This window comes from Labeo rohita, chromosome 7 (genome assembly GCF_022985175.1).
Source record: "Labeo rohita strain BAU-BD-2019 chromosome 7, IGBB_LRoh.1.0, whole genome shotgun sequence".
NCBI lineage: Eukaryota > Metazoa > Chordata > Actinopteri > Cypriniformes > Cyprinidae > Labeo > Labeo rohita.
In genome coordinates this window covers 50,161,022-50,174,568 of record NC_066875.1, presented here as the reverse complement: position 1 = coordinate 50,174,568, position 13,547 = coordinate 50,161,022, and the positions used below count along the sequence as shown (strand labels likewise).

Below are 13,547 nucleotides of genomic sequence, written 5' to 3'. Positions count from 1 at the left end.
GGAGGATGTGAATGTCGTATTTTTGGAGTTGGAGTATCATCCTCTGGAGACGAGGAGAGGCTGAGGCAAGAGGCTTTTTAAGTATTGCCTGACCAGGTAGTTGACCATGCCGAGTATGGTCTCTAATTCAGGCTTGAACTGTGGTGGCTGCATCTCTTGTATGGCTTTTACCTTTTGTGGGTCTGGACTAATACCTTCACATGAGAGCCTGTGGCCGAAATAGCTGACCTCTTGGACGCCGACACTGCATTTGTGCGCTGAAGCATGGCTCTGAGGTTGGTACCTGCCCCTATACCTATACCTGCCAAATGGTGTATTAAATGTGGTTAGCACTGATGATTCTGTGCTTAGTTTAATAGCCCAGTAACCTGACCTGGCGTCCAGGACGCTGAAGTATCGGGCTCCCGTGAGCTTTGTGGTGACCTCTTCAAGTGTGGGGAGTGAATAGTGGGGCTGCTGGACAGCCTTGTTGCGGTGCAGACACACTCGTAGTTTTTGGCTTTTTCGACCACCACTAGGGCGTTAACACATTCAGTGGGTTCAGTTACCTTGACAATGATGTTATTGTCTTCCATTCTATCAAGCTCCTCTTTTAGCCGGGCTCGTAGCGTGATGGGGACTCTGTGTAGAGGGCTGACCACTGGCGTTGCATGTGGGTTGACCCGGAATGTGCATTCTCCCACGAATTCTCCAATACCCTGAAAAACACCTGCGTATTCCTAACCTTTTGGGGTTATTGTCTTTTTTTGTTTGCTCTTTACTTACTCCCATTACTAGTTTAATGAGGTTAAACAACACGTCAATCACTCAATCGGAGATATTCTTGTCCAGGGGCGTTTCTAGGATTTGAAAACATCAGGGGCTAGTAGTGGTGGATAGGAGGTCACATCATACTTACGTATGATGTATGTATGACGTACATATCATACTCTAACATTTTGTTAGACACAGGTGGGTGAACCTGGATCCTTCTAGGGAGGTCGGAGGGCCCCCCCCCAGGAGAAAATCTGATATATTTTAAAGTTAAAGTCATTAATCTGGTGCACTTTGAGAGTTCAAAAATAAGAGCTCCAAGTTAACTCATGTTCAGTGTGCAAACTGAACAAAGAAAAAAGGTTTATGGCCTGACTCATCCCTCTTCTGATACTCTGAAAACATCGGATCATGAACTCATCGTGTGAGCAAAGTCATATTGTGCTTTCGATCTCAGTTCACAGATACTTCACCTTAGCACAAAAAAACGTTACACTATGAAAAAATAGTAAATCGTAATCACTGCAAATAGCAAACATTTACCAAATTCCATTTTATTTTTTTGGACTCCTTTTTAATGGTTAAATTTAATTTTATTAATCAAAAAAGATGTCTAATTAATTAAAAGAATGAAACTTATACAATTTAAAGTCAATTTATCAACAATTAAGTTATGTTTAGGGCCCTATGAAATGTTTTGTTTTTTCTCACCTTATGTTTATACATATGTTTAAAATGCACCTTTGTTAAATTTGTTTTAGCATGTTTATTTAAATGCATAAAACAACTTTTATTTATTTCTACAACAGCCTTATGAAATTCTGTGTTGTGCATTTAATTTTTTTTCTGGTTATGAAATAAAGACATAAAATATTAATTTATCTTTTAATTAGTGAAAATGTAATTTTATTTTTGGCAAATAAAGGGGATGTACTATTCAAATTTAAAAGATGTCAGAAATATTGTGTAACAAAGTTTTTTTCATTTTTCAACAGTATAGTAGTAGTAGTACTATAGGTACGGATATTCTACTGAATGATAGTGATGTATTTCTGGTACAATGTCTATAAACTAAACCGAACTTTTATTTAGACGGGTTTCCGTGAACACCTTTAAATTTCTGTGAGTATATGACCCTGGTTTACTCAAATGAAACGGTGAAGTGCTCACAAAGTACTCTCAGAGCACTTCTGGAGATGTTGTTCATGCATTTTCTATGGCAGACGCTGAAATTATGAAATCACAGCGAGCGTCACGCACGCTTGTGTGTAGTAAAGGAAACCGTGCCTGCGTCTGCACCATTCATTCATAAAGAGACACGCAGAACATGCAGGATTTATATTTAAATGGTATTTTGCGACCCAATATTTACAGATAGTCCACATCGCGATTTGATTGAAGTGTAATGACCGGCTTTTGATTCATTCATTCAAACTTTGACAAATTCAGTGAATTCCTCGGAAATCATAGGGCGATACAAAAACATTCGGGGCTAGAGAAAAATCTTTCGGGGCTCGAACCCCAATGGCTTAACGGTCGTGGTGGGCTCAAGCTGATGCTCCGCACCGCGGGGTGATGGTGGGCTGGTCTGGGCACTGGGTCGGGAGTGGAACTGGAGAGTTTCTCTGGGAACCAGGTCGGGAACGGAGATTCGTTTCTCGCGACGACGGTGCTCTACACGTGATGTTCAAACTGGCAACGTAGAACGCACAGAGCGTGTCATCTGGGTAGATGGTGAGGCTTGCGAGGACCAGGAACAGTCTGGTGTGGCCCTCGAGTGATTTCTGACAGATGATCCTGACAGTTATGCTATGTTGCTTGCTGTTATTACACACAACAACAATCCTTCTGTCAAACTAGTTTACATACCCAGACAGTAAACTTTTTTTTTTGTTTTTTTTTTGTTTTGTTTTGTTTAGAAGTGGCAGAGAGTTGGTTCGTCCAGGGCACCATATAGGCTAAAACCACCTTTGGCTCCCAGTAACCAGTATTACCTGTCTTCACTAATGAATTCAACTCTCGTCAATCAGGTCATTAGTGAGTTGTGTGTTTTAGCAGCAGATAAAAAGTAGCTCAAAACAGAGAAATGCAAACATACATGTCAATCTCAACAGGGATGTAACATAAGTTATTCAGCCCACCAGTAACATTAAAGCAACTATTCACTTGGGCAATTTAAAATCAAAAATATGAATTGTCATATGTATATATACTTTTTTAATTACCATCCCTATTTATTTTAACTGATACTGACTGACAGAGACGTCAGTATGTAAATTAGGGGAACAAGATGGACACAAACACACATATAGAGGAAGTAAAATATGAAATATGGTTATAAACAAATGATGTGACATGCTAACTGATGGACGAAAGCAGAGATAACAATAACATAGTGTTAAGTTGCAGACAGAAACATCAGATACATGACAGAAACACAACCCCCAAAGTAAGAAAAACTCAAATGTTCATTCTTCAACCATAAACTGAGAGTCCTGTTGCTACTAATAAGAGTGTTTTGTTTTTCAATATTTTTCTTCCTCGGACATGGGCCAAACTCTATATTTCATTCTTCGGTAACACTTTACAATACAGGAGCACAAATTCATGCTTTACTAATGCACAGATAATCAAAAGTTAATATATAACTCATGATTACTGCATCAGCAACAAATTAACATTCTATATGATTCATAGATTAAGTAATCAATGAATTTTATTAGTTAAATTTCAATGGCCCAAAAAGACAGACAATACAGTAGACACAATAAACAACTAATAATTCAAAGACAGACAGAATCCACATCATCACATATTTACATACAGACTAAAACACCAGTGGTTCCACATACTGGAGAAAAATCTGACTGAATTAGTGCCGGGTTTATCAGTATTGAAATTATACTGTCTGCAGAGTCTGATAACCTACACATACACTTGTACATCAAATTACGCAACACAGCAGAGCAAGTTCACACACCAGCACGGACAAACATGTGGCTTGCACTGCTCCATCGTGGAACCTTAAGCAACAGTCTCAATCATCATTATATGCTACACAGAGTTTCTGCATGCTACTCTGTCTGTAACACCACCACAAATGGGCAGTATACATAGGGGTACAAATGCTCTAAAAAGGGTAGTCTTAACAAATTCTGAGCACTACATTTGCGCATCAGCATATTAACTTGACCGTACATCATACGACACTGTCTATAAATGTCCCTATCATCAGACAAGTCATCACTTATACAATACAGTACTTATGCCCTAAGTATTTAACCTCCTTAAGGGCAGCACCAGGCAGAGAAGTCAGAAAATGAAAGTTTCCTGTCCTCCATACTCCTAATTATCATAATATTACTCTTCTTTGCATTATATTTAACCCTCTGGTTGTGTTTGGATTCCTGTCACACTTGCTTATAAACGCTCCAAACAATTGCTTATAAATCTCTCATTATACTATATTAATACCAAATATTGGATTAATTCTTTTTGTCTTGTTTTCTTTTATTTAGGACTGGTTTTGTGTTTCTATTTGCATCTGATTAATCGTAGGCCTCATTTATCTGAGAGTAGGTACCCCATTTTTGACCGTGTGACTTTGTGCAATTTCAACACATTCTCACTCCCAACTCGTCACATATTGACGCTTGGTCAGGACCCCTTTAGTGTCACTTTAGCGGACCCCTTTTGCATAATTTTTCGACGTGCAGGGTCCTCCAATTGTGAGATGTTCATCTGTTAAATTAATTTTGTGAGGGGTCAAAGGGCTTCATATGTAGTCATCATTAGATATACATTTATACTGTGTTTGTGTTTTAAGGATCTCTGTTTGTTGGTGTGGCTACTTCTCTTTTTGATATATTACATTTCATGTGTTAATCACGTCTTTAGATTAGAAATGACTGTTAAATGTGAATCAATGAGAACCAACATTATGTGTTTTGCACATTTCAAGTATATTCACTAATTTTATGATTAATATGTTAAATTAAAAATACAAATAAAAAATAACTGCACTACCTCTCTTCTACTTATTCTGTGTTTTGGAGCAGCTCAAGCTGTTTCTCATCACACTGTGTGAAATACAGACTGAACGACGGCTCAAAACACCCGACCACTGCATGATGCTTATGATGAGCAACATAAGGGACAATTGTGGTTTTTCATAGAAAAATAAGGGACACACACACCACGCACACACACACACACACACACATATATATATAAATATATATATATAGTATTGACTTGGAGAGGAGGGGGCCTTGGAGTAAAAAAGGCTGAGAACCACTGGACTAGAACAATAACACTCACTGTTTATCCTTCTGTTTCACGTCAGAGATGTAAATATAGTCCATCCTGAATGTCTAAACATGGTGTGGACATAAGTAAATGAATGAGGATGTGTTTACATGCAAATATATTCATGTTTTCTAAACAAATGAACTAAAAACATACAGTAAACAGCAGGAAACAAAACTAAATGAGAATTTTCACAAAGGAATTAATTCTAAAAAAAAAATAAATAAATAAATAAAATTAAAGTTGCATTCTAAACCACATACACATAAATTTCAATAAGTACTTACTAAACAAGCTCTAAAAGAGTACGTACTCTATAGCCTGAATGTGTGAAGCACGAAAGCAATCCAGACATCATCTTCCATGTTGACGTTGTCATGTGACTTACGATGTTATAACAAGCGCAACAACTTAAAAGATATGATCGACAAGTTTAATTCATCTATCTGTAAATAGACAGCAACGCAACTGACACATTCAAGGCCCAGAAAGGTAGTAAATTGTACTACCTACTACCTCGTGCAGACATTGTTAAAATGTGACGACAGTTGTTCAACCGTAATGTTATGAGGCTACGAGAATACTTTTTGTGTGCAAAGAAAACAAAAATAACGACTTTATTCAACTATTTCTTCTCTTCCATGTCAGTTTTCGAAGTGCGTTCGCGAGAGTGTAAGGGTGCCTTGATCTCCTCGTGAAGCTAAAACTCAAGAAGTTCTCACAACACATGCCATGCAACAAAACTATAAACTTTCTAATCTGACAGGAAGATCTGGAAGAAAGACCATTTGTTCATCTGTCCCTTCACCCATCCTTAAGCCCCCTCCTTGCCCCCTGGGCATATGGTTCCAGGTCATTAAAAGGTGGCTTAGAAGTGTTGGGAGACACTTGCATAATGCATTTATTCTTTCTTCAAAATCCATGATCATAACCTTTTCATGCGTGGTATCATTTTTATGGTCTCATTGCGGTTGGAAATGTGATCTCAGTCCCATGTCAGTGGAACAGACCAAAAATAAAGATCTCAAATCTGAGGAGAACTCTGGTGTGAACTGGTGTGGGTTGTGCCTCTGATAAGGTCTTTGCCAGATGTTACTTTTTCCCTCCAGGTTAGATATGGCTTCCAGGTCACCTCCTGTCCTAGCAAAAGTCCTGTGAAGTCTTTATTATACTAAATTTATGATTGTTTTGTTATGATTTGGGTATTTAAAGATGATTAGCGAAACAGTCAGGGAAGCATCTGTAAGCAGAACTTCCCGCACGATTGCTGTGTGTCTCTATTTGCCAGGTATGCTGACTCTTTGAAACTATTTCTTATTCTATGTTTTATGCTGATCAGTTGTGCAACTAAGGGTCAATCCATTCTTTTTTAATTGATGTATTTCCTCCATTGATTGATTGAATTTACTATTTTTTCATTGATGTTTCTCTATGCCTGGCAAAATAAAATGTTATTTCTTGATTCATTTTAGACTCTTCAGAAATCATTATTTCTAGTAGATTAAATTGCAGCCTGGTATTTTCCGCAATTCTGAGTCCAGGGCAGATCACACCGAAGTACCAATGGATGAACCATGGGGAACACCATTATGGGCTTCCGATTTCTGACTGCCACTGGCTTAACACGTTGTAGTTCTCATGATTGTAGGAAAAATATATTTTATGGCAGGGATACACAGAGTGCGGTCCACTTAAGATATATTATAATCATCCCTCATCCTCTGAGTAAGTCCAGAGCTGGCGAGTTTGTGTCGTGGGTTCGCTAAACGGCTGAGTGAATTTCTAAGTGATACCAGATCATTAATGAACGGATAGTTGAAAGTATAGTGAGTCCGAAATAATCAGACGTCTAAATTATGACATATCTGACATTACGATCAGCACCTAAAATTACTATCACAATTTGTAAACACTTAAAATTGGAGTCAGATTTAAACAAGGAAGAAGTCAGAGTTAAAAATAGAGAACAAAGTTTTAATAAATCAAGTTACTTTTTACAGAAGCGCCAGAAAAGACATACACGCAGAACACCTTCACCCTAGCTGACGGACCTCGCTTTTTGGCCCAGTGGGTGGGACCTTGCATTCGCCTACTGCTTTTTACCTGCTATATAGTAGGAAAGTATGCAGTTTTGGATGCAGCAAAGGTAAAAAAAAATATGAAGCAGAGTGAGCAGAGGAAAAAAAGAACAGGGGGACAAAAAAATACAAAAGATAACACTAATGTTATGCTATGTTGCTTGCTGTTATTACACATAGGGGCAACAACAATCCTTCTGTGCAACTAGTTTACATAACCAGACAGTAAAATGTACTTTTGTAACAGGTTTTTTTTTTTTGTTTGTTGTTTTTTTTGTTGTTGTTTTTTTCCAAACAAACGTGACATCACTTGCTTTATTAAAGTGGTATTTTTTTTTTATTTTTTTTTTTACTGTACACTCAAAAAAGTCACCTAGCCACTTGCTTGATTTGCAAAATACAAATATGTCTGATTAACAAGAATATAACAAGTTTACTTCTGTTAAGTGATTCATTCTTGTTATTTGAAACTAAATTAAGAAATAATCAAATGAATTAGATAAGCACTTGTTGATTCAATGAGACTTGAGGCGCTTCTTATCGACGACTCTCTCTGGTGAGTCACTGCGCATGCTCAGCACTGCGGCGGAAACACGCGGGTACAGGCGGATGAAGAAGTGGAGCTGTGAGAGCGCCGGCGGTTTGAACTGCTGCGTCTAATCGTTCTGCATTCTTGATATTGAGGGTAAGTACTTGATTAATATGTACCTGTTTGTAATTAGTAACGTAGCATTATAGATTAAAATAAGTTATTAGACACTGTGGCGATGTTTCTAAACAGGTTTATTCTCTCAGGCTAGAAGCACGTGTTGGGTTAAATTCCATGTCTTTGTCGATACGAGTTACAACTTAACGTTAATAGATCCACTACAGTTGGTGCATTTCTGTCACAATACAATGGTAACTAAGCCTACACATAACATAACAACCTACGTTAAACCTTAAGTACCCCAACGATGGGAAGGGAAAACGCGAGAAAAAGTGAATACTCGAACACACCGTAAACCTACTAATGTAGCTTGCATAGTGTGCCATTTTTACGATATACACCAGGTACATTTACTTAGCTTAGTCTATCGGTTATATCCGAAACACCAAAACTTAATGTTGAATCAGGGTGCACTTCTCATCGCTCTTTTCAGTCTAGTTAATGTTTTTAGAGTGAGGGAAAAAAAGATTTTTTTTTTTTTTTGAGATTTTGCTTAGTATGCCAACGGATGGACTGTTGTCATCATTCGCTAAATTAACTAATGTTGGCTTGGCCCTTCCTGTGTGTATATCAGTATTATTATTAGTATTATATTAGTATTATTACTTTAAAATTTCTATAACTAGACATTTCTGTTTATTCAAACACAGAGTTTGAATAAACATGCTAGCCAGCTTATTGAATACAGTACAATTAATAATTATTGTATGCATGTTTTTATTCAGGGAATATAGTTAGAAATATAAGTAAAACTCTTGATATTTAGTAACAGCACCCAGTAGTGCTAATTTTCTTCGGCCCAGTTTTTAAAATACACATTAGGGTAAATTAGTTTGCATCTTTTGTTTACTTTTTTTTTTTTTCCCCACAGTGAAAATGTTCCTTTTTATGTACAAAAAATGTGTCACAATAGAAAGCTGTGCCCATGCTCTTCTGGTGTGAACCTCACCTTAATTACATGGTAAGTAGTTTTTCTTAATGCTCACATATAGTATATAACTAACTATCTTTGATTACTGAACTTTCCTTTTCTTTCTCTTTCAGTGACGTGTATGTGGCAGTGCAGGAAGTGTGTTGCAAAGAAGAGTTATAGGTATAAATGACTTAAGCATTGTAAACTAAACCATTGCTTTGGAAGCTACAATCATTATGTTTGTGTATATTTAAATTGTCCATGCATGTTTAAAACATGGGCGGGACTTAAAACCCATGTGTATAGATTTCACCCCTTACATTCTACAGACAGCAACACATTCAGTACTCTTAAGATGTGCCGCCACCGAAGTTTGAGTTAATCTTGTCCCCACCCTACAGGATGACACTATACATACCAGAAGAACCTGTGTCATCAAGTCTCTGTGGACCTACATGAAATGAAGACCCTGAAAAACTAGTAAAGGCATATTTGGTGAGTTGATGAGGAAAAAATTTTTTAAAAGCCCATATATTCTGTACTGGGCTGTGTTTTCCCTATTTGCTACATCAAAAATGTGACAAGAGAGAACACTTTACTCTGTCAAGTAACTGAGCTGGACAAACTGTTCATTTATAGGAAACTGATGACACACCATGACGTATTTCTTATGTGAACTGGTTGATGCACTAAACCAATGAATTTTTTATTTATATTGGTTGAGCTGTCATGGGGCCTAATTTACAAAACTATGTGTAAACCCCTACTAAAAATTAAAATTGATCTGAAATGCAGATGAGGCATGCTACAAAAAAATGTATATATAAGTACATAAACGGCATCAGAAAACTGTACTTGCATGGTTTTGTTTTATTGCAGTGCATTATATTCTAAGATGGTTCTAATGTTTTATCCAACTCTAAATGTGGTAGCCAAATAAATTATAACAATCTTATAATATAATGCAGTGCAATAACACTCCAGCACCCACTGTGACTTCAATAATTAACATATAGTAGAATTATCACCTTTGTGACAATTTCAACTTAAAAATTTGAAACTATAACCCTATAAATGTCAAATTCACAGCAGAGCTCCTGTAGTGGATTGAAGTTTACTTTACAGGTGTACCTAATAAAGTGGCCAGTGAGTATATATGTGTGCAATTCTTGTAATAAATATTTGAGCTAATTTTTGTTTGTGATCTTTCATGTATTTTGTCCCACAGGATTAAGACATTGACTCATAAAGTTCCAGGGAGCAAACTGTGATGGGAGTGTATGACATACTAAAGGAGGGAGCGCTGCCTGACGATGACATTGGACAATGGTGTCCGTATTGAAGGTGTGGAAGTCCTAAGTGACTTAAGTAGCATTGCACAGGCTTGTGCTCTGTTATTTGGACTGATGCACTGTTTGAACCTGAGCTAACCACCAGAGCTCAAATGCACTTTTGAATTCTTGCGGAAGATCTTTCTAAATGGACAGAGGTTGTCATCCAAGGCACAGTTCCTCAAAAACAATATCAATGTTTGTTTTTTGTTATAAATTCATGTTCATTCTTGTTTGTTTTCAAATGTTACTTTTTTGTGTGTCAGGTCCAGGTTTACCTTACAAATTCATGAAAAGGGTAATGTTAAAATTGTTAAAATGGCTTAATTTTTAGAAGTTTTAAGTCCAAAAGGGCATTAAGGTCCTACAAGCTTGGGGATCAGTTTTCTCAAGAGCCAAGATTTTGTTGGCTAAATGTTTCTTCTACACTGTGTTACAAAAACTTAAATGGATAGGAGACTTAAATTGAAGAAAGCAGTTTAAACTTGATGTTAAAGCTGAATAATAAAGTAAAAAATTAAAATTGTTTGCATGTTTTCTGTGCTTTTTATGTAATTACTGAGCTTTGGGTAATGTCTTGTTTCTAAGTGCTGTCATCTAAAACAAATCTAATTGAAACAACAAGATAGATATTCATTAAACTACTAAAACCATTCATGAACAAGACAACTAGTTGATGTAACAAGGCAGAATGTGGTTGAATTGAAGTGCTTTACTGGCATTGAGTGAATAAGAATAAATTTGATTAGACTAACACAATACAAACATTTTGATTCAGTTAGTTTAAAAGAAGTTACACTGACATATTAAAATCATGTTAAATCTACAAATGTATATTGCGTTGAAATAACATTCAATTCAGTCCAAGTTTACTTGATTTGTTTAGATGCATAGTGGGTGCTACGATTAAATCATGTTCGTTCAACAGATTATTTTTTTGAGTGTACAGCTGAAGGTATTTATTTTATTTTTTTATTTTTTATTTTTATTTATTTATTTATTTTTTTTTCTGGGAGAAGGGGTGATTCGCCCAAGGCACCACAGAACCACCACTGGCTCTCAGTAACCAGTATCACCTGTCTTCACTAATTAACTCAACCCTCATCAATCAGCTCATTACTGAGTTGTTTGTTTTAGCAACATATAAAAATTGGTCCAAAACAGAGAAACGCAAACATAGGGGAGCGTGAGGCACAAACTAACGCGGGGGTTAGTTGTAACACACGTGGTTTAAATATTTCCACACATGCTATCTTGACTAAATTTATGGTATTTACTAGTTGCCATAGCAACACTATACAGAGACAAAAGTGTGCCAAAATTCAAAAGCCTTTTGAAGATATTGCTGAAAATGTATTTTACCATAGTGTAAGTACATTTATGGCTGAAGTAAATTTTTTTATCTCAAATTTTATTTTTTTAAATTTATTTATTTATTTATTTTAAATGAGACAAATCTGCTTTGTTTTATTTTAATATCCAATCTGTTTTTCATGAGTTTAGATCATTTATTAATGCTGGCAAACCAGCAGAAGACACAAACCACTTTCATATTCCAGTTGCGCTGATGGGGAACGTTGTAATACTGCGTTACAATCTGCCCCGCTATCATTTCAAGAAATGTAAATTTGTCTAATCTCCCTTCTTATATGATGTGCCCTTATACTGGATGTCTGTGGAGACACATGTGTCATTTTCAGAAAAGCCAAAATCAGTAACAGCATGCCTACTTGCATCACTGTAAAGGCTGGGGACAAAAGTACAACTGTTTTTCACATGTAACAACTGACTGCATCCTAGTCCAGCCGATAGATACGCCTGAAACATTTGATGTCTTTCAGATAAAGTAAGACAGATGTTTTTAAAGTTTTTCAAATGCCTTGCGCACCTTTTGAAATAGGCATGCTTGCTTTCAAACCGCATTGTCCATAGTCTGATAAGTGGGCCAAATTTTAGAATTAGTGCGGGATAATGCCGCAAGTAATCATGTTTTGGCTTTAGGTGATTCTCAGGAAACAAGCCCTTTCTTGAATCCAAATAGTCTTGGATTGTGATTTCAAGATAAGCTACCTGTGGCACGGAAATCTTCTGATAACAGACCAAATCCACAACATCTTTAAGCTGTAGCGTTAACTGCCACACATCATCATCTGGATCTTGCACCTTATCACCAATCAGCACAGGCAACAACCTCAAAAAATTCCGATTTTGCACAGCCCGACCAGAGAGTTTGCATGCAACGGGGTTGACACTGCATGGCTTAGTGAGGGCATCAGATCCTTTATATTTGGATTGTTTGATTCGCCGATTCAAAATTGAGTATGTAAACCATTTCTTTGTTTTTATGAAATACTTCAAGAAGAGTGCAACATCATAGGATACGATACCCTCAAATAAGTCATGGCCCAAGCAAGGTGGAAGACCCGGCTGACATACATGAAAGGATTCCAAGTTATTGAAAACAGAATTTACCTTAATTCCTTTGACGTCTCTGATGCCTTCTGCTTGTAGGTGTCCAAGAGCTGCCTCGTAATTGTCTGGGTTGCGCTGTGGACCACAAACATGTGGGTCATCATGAAACTCACGTCGAGTAATTTCACAGTATCTGCAAAAGTACTGAGATTGACTGAAGTTTTCTGTAAACCCTCCAATACTGTGTGATCCCAAATTGTCACCAGCAACACAATACAAAGCCCCTTTGACTGTTTCACCACCAACAGTGATCCCATTTCCTTCTAAATCTTTTAAATCCTGTAACAACTCTGAAAAGATCTTACCAGGTCCAAAGTGTTTTAAATCATTCTCACCACATAGTAAGACAAGGGACATGTGATCAGTGTTGGACCTCACATGAACAGGTAAGTTAGCAACAGAAAAGTAGACTGCAACAAGTTTGTGTTTTTTCTTTGCTGAGCCAAGAGGATTTACGATTTCAAATGCATCCTGGTACAGAATCAGCTTAAGACACCCTGGATTTTCTGTGAAGAACTTGTTTGACTTGCAGATTTTTCCATATTTATATCACAAAGCACATCTGTATCTGAGTCACAAGACTGTGATATTGCATTTTTCCATAACTCAGATTCTAATAAGTTGGCCAATGTCTGCTTCACTGGAATATAATAAGCAAACCTCTGTGTCAAACTTTCATCACTTCCTAATGCAACCTTTGTAGGTTCTATGTACCGGAACATGCTTTTGAATGTGTGTGCTCTTGAATATATTGACCTCAGTGGGCCCTGGTGAGAGTTGGAGAAGAGATCTGAATCCCTCAAACAGGCTTCAATTTTATCAATGGCATCATCTGTCAGACTCAGTTCCTCTCTCAAAAGTGTATGCAGTTTACTTAATGTGTATTCCTGTCCCATTTCATGCAAATTTGCATTTCTTCAACAATTATTTGTATGGTTGAAGCTGGAAGGAGGAGCTGGCCTTGCAAATTAAGATAGAACATG

At 37.0% G+C, this 13,547-nt stretch overlaps 1 long non-coding RNA gene across 1 annotated transcript; it reads left to right on the top strand.

Annotated features, from left to right (window-relative positions):
* Nucleotides 1–8,322: 8,322 nt before the first annotated feature.
* LOC127168649 (uncharacterized) lies at nucleotides 8,323–10,594 on the top strand. The gene is made up of 4 exons (XR_007828126.1): nucleotides 8,323–8,809; nucleotides 8,893–8,941; nucleotides 9,163–9,256; nucleotides 9,990–10,594. It is a non-coding gene; the product is annotated as an uncharacterized LOC127168649 (long non-coding RNA).
* The last annotated feature ends 2,953 nt before the right edge of the window (nucleotides 10,595–13,547 follow it).